Source organism: Camellia sinensis, chromosome 7, assembly GCF_055761805.1.
Source record: "Camellia sinensis isolate YWXY chromosome 7, ASM5576180v1, whole genome shotgun sequence".
Taxonomy (NCBI): Eukaryota; Viridiplantae; Streptophyta; class Magnoliopsida; order Ericales; family Theaceae; genus Camellia; species Camellia sinensis.
In genome coordinates, this window is record NC_138967.1 from 18,972,686 (window position 1) to 18,976,986 (window position 4,301).

At 32.7% G+C, this 4,301-nt stretch overlaps 1 non-coding gene across 1 annotated transcript; it reads left to right on the forward strand.

Moving 5' to 3' along the window:
- Positions 1-791: 791 nt before the first annotated feature.
- On the forward strand, positions 792-2,427 carry LOC114263545 (uncharacterized). Its single transcript, XR_014334523.1, has 2 exons — positions 792-1,029; positions 1,939-2,427. It is a non-coding gene; the product is annotated as an uncharacterized LOC114263545 (transcript).
- The last annotated feature ends 1,874 nt before the right edge of the window (positions 2,428-4,301 follow it).

A 4,301-nucleotide genomic window follows, 5' to 3' on the forward strand; every position in this document is an offset into this window, starting at 1 on the left:
ATAATTGTTTTTGAAAATTAAATCTGACTTATAACTTTTTTTCTTCCATCTATGTGTCATGATCCAATAGTATGATTCTTTTTTCTATCGATGTGTCATCCAATAGGATATTCCATACCCGTTGACCAAATGAAATGTAATCTTCGGGGAAAGAAGGTTTTAGTTTCTTTAAAATTCGGTGGACTGGTGGAGGCTCTCCGAACGTTTTAGTTTCTTTAAAATTCGGTGGACTGGTGGAGGTTCTCCGAAGGCTTTAGTTTCTTTAAAATTCGGTGGACTGGTGGAGGTTCTCCATCTCTAATGGTGTCGGTGGTGTCTGAGGTTTCTTCTTCTGATGTAAATGTGTTCCTATTTTTGTTTTTAAAATTTATTTGGTGAACTGGTAGGCTATCAAACATATATGTATTTTATATATATATATATATATAGTATTAGGAGAGTTTAATATCTATCAGTACATTTTATTTTTAATGAAAATTTTATTTTGTTGATAAAAAAAAATTATACTAACCTCCTCAATATTTAGAAAAAATACAACAAATTCTACAATTTTAATATATGAATAAAAAAATTATATTTTCATCTCTTTTACATAAAAATGTATATTTCACGTTTTTTATTTTGTATTTTTACACCATCTGAATTAGTTTTAGTCCATTTAGTCTTTTTCAAATAGAAATCAGTATAATTATGTCAAAATTATGAGATTTACAGTATTTTTGCTAAACTACTGGAGAGGAGGGTCAATGTAATTTACTTCTATCTATATATTGTGTCAAAGAGTAGCATTTGGTTGTTTTCAAAAATCAAAAACAAACCAAAGATGGCTACAATGCTGACTGGAGTAGAGATATATAGGAGGAGGAGGACTCATTCTCAACAACACCTTCATGATCATGATGATCACACTCCTTCATATACATCCATTCTCGATCCACCGATGATGACAACCACCTCCACCATAGATGAAGCTGCGGTAAAAGCTCGCCAACGGCTCGAAGAGAGGCTTGGCTATTTCCGTCATTCAAGGTTTTGCTCTTCTTCATCACGCTTTCTCTGTTTCCCTTTTGCCTTGCTTTTTGGGTTCCTCCATGGACAACCATAATTAATCAGGTTCAAAGAAAAATTGATAGAACTGAATCCACCATTTAAGATGGGTTTCGAAATTCAAATTTTTTATTTTTTTGCAAGGTTTGGTATGTTTTTGTTCTGAAAATTTTTGCACCACTGCCAGCCAAATCACAAAAAATGTTATATTTAATTACTTTTTATATTGTAATTCTTTTGAGCATTATTAGTTGGAAGATAAGTTAAATCCCTTTTTAGGTTAAATTGAAAAATTAACAAAACCAAATCGTTGCATGTCACCATTTTTGGTTCTTCAACCAACAAAATCATAGGTTCAATTTAGTGCTATATTTTTCCTTAATCCCATTCGAACTGAAATGATTTCACTTATAACTTAATTATCATTTGCTAAAAGTTGTTTGTTATGTTTTTATTTTTGTGCCAAAAAAAAAACCCAAAAACATATGTATGGTAATATGTATATATATAATTTTGTCAAAACAAATAAAATTATAAACAAAAATATATATTTGATAATTTGCTAGAAGAGAAGACGATTGGCCAGCAGAGCCAGAGTTACTGGTGAGGGTGGCTGGAGATAGGGGGATGGTAGAGGGAATAACTCTTTTTTTTTTTTTTTTTTTTGTTCAGATAATTAGAAAGTTGTAGTGAAAAAAACCAAAACTTTTGTATATATTTTCTCAAATTTTAGAAATTTTAAATATTTTTGTCTTTTTTTCTAAAAACAAAAACATTACAAAGTGTGTATTGGGTTGTCAAGCTTGACAAGTTTGATATACTACAGATCATTATGGTCCATTTAACTCATTCCATATTGCTCATCACTTGTTAAATTGTCTTAAATAACAGGCCGAATAGAGTTCAAGCAAATGAAGGTAGAGGCATAAGGGATGATCATAATAACAATGATCAATTGGTTTCAAGATTACTAGGAAGACAACGGGACTTCCACTTCTTCCATTTCCGTATCCACAACAACAACACTAAATTAAAAGGCCAGCTTTGTGCTATATGCTTGGAAGATTTTCATGAAGAGAGACAAGTCATGGAACTCTTATGCTCCCACAAATACCACTCCAAATGCCTTCTTCCATGGCTCGCGGATCATCCCAATTGCCCCAGCTGTCGAACCCCCGTTCAGTAATGAGATTCGCATTCTTTTTTTTCTTTTTTCTTTTTTTTTTTTTTGTGTGTCATTTAAACATAGTCTTTAGTGCTGAGGACATGCTCTTATGTAATGTATTGCAGTATTGTGAATCGTAATCCTAGAACATTATTTATTTATTTATTTCTCTTGTGGAACTTATTCACAGTTATAATTAGTTGAGTTTATACTTCTACGCCTTGTTTGGCAACATGTTTTTTTAGTAATTTTTTAATTTTTTAGCTAAAATATGATATAAAAAAAAATTAATAATATTAGGGATCATGAAAAAAATATCATGAAATGCTTTATTAAAATTTTTCATTCCTTGATTAGTGTACGGTGTTTTCTTGTATATGTAATCTAACGGTGGAGAATTTTTCATGATCATTTTCATGATTTTTTTTCATGATACATATTTGGAATGATTTTTTAGTTTTGTGCGAAAAGATGTGCAAAAAGTAGAGAGATAATAAAATCTTTGACTTTTTAATATAAGTTGTTGGTTTTTTTATTTTTTTTAGTGATTTTTTGACTAAAATCACCACTTACTAAACGAGTCACAATCTGCTAATTAGGCCATGTTTGCTAACCAATATAAGTTCTCAGGAATTTGACCAATAATACCATAGAATTATGGATGGGATTAATAATACAGACCATAATGGATAATATTGGTAATACATGAGACAATAAATGAGATTAGTAAGATATGAGAGTATTTATATCATGGACACACTGTCATTGTAAAATTCTCAAAAGATTAGATAATTAGTCCAATTATAAGATCTCATGTGAATTAGTCTAATTACAAGTACATAGACAACTCACATTGATCTCATGTGAAATTATTTATTTCAGCAACACCAAACATGCCTTCAGTAGATTTGTAGAAGTCCTCACAAAATGATAACTTGTTTAGTGTCAAATGCAACAAGGTGTAGGGGGTGTGATCGTTAGAGACATGTTTTATAATATCTTTCTAAGTCACTTAAACTTGGTTCGTTATAGTTTAGAAGTACCATATGTGAGAATATATATAGTGTATATGGTATATTAAGAATTAAGCAATTTCCTTGTTTATGTATATTACAGGAATTAGGTTCCTTGCTTGTGTATATTACGAATTAGGCAATTTTCTTCATGTCAGGATCTTAATTGGATTCAAGTTATGGAGGATGAGTTATTTCCCTTACAGAATACTAACACTTGAGAGTTGGTTCCTTTGTGTAGCACTTGTGCCTTTTAGAGCTTTTGGTAAATGTATTGGACCCTTTATTCTATTTTGGGAACCTTTGGTGATGTTGTACTTTAGTTTTGGAGGAGTACAAATTGACCTAAACTTATTGGGTTTGATTGTTCGCACTTATTCTTGTCAAAAGTTCATTGGAGACTTAGAAATTCCATTCCAGGGTAGACACTAGCCTTCCTAGGGTCGACCCTTACCTGTTGATGAAGTTCTGGAAGTGTTGCTGGAACATAGGGTAGACACAAGATTGGGAGAGGGTCGACCCTCTTCTGTCTGTGTGTTGGTTGCTGGAAGATAGAGTAGACACCAGTCTGGGGTAAGGTCGACACCTACAGTGCAGTCAAAGCTTTCCCAGATTTTTTTTCCTATTTGGTGTCGACACCACTGTTGCAGGGGTCGACACCTGCGACTTTTTCCCAGATTTTTCTACCGGCTTGGGCCTACTTTTTGGAGATATTTTGACTAGATATTTTGAGTTGACTTTGGGGCTTATATCTATTTTTGACCTAGTACTATATAAATGCCCTCACTTGACCTTTTCTCTCACTTTTTCTTCCTTTTCCTCCCTCCAAACCGTGAAACACTTTCTCTCTCTCTCAAAAGGCACTTTTCACTCAAAGATCCTTAGATCCACTTGTTTGAAGACCTCTACTCACCTTGCTCCTTTGAGATAAAGTGTAGAGTTTGTCGAGGGCTTCATGTTGATCGGAGCAAAGCTTGGTTTCTCCTTCGTCGACTTTTGAGTTTTTCTTCCTTTTTCCTCTTCTAAGCTTGAGGTAAAGATTAATATTTTCTACTCTCCTATATAGGTTTAAACAT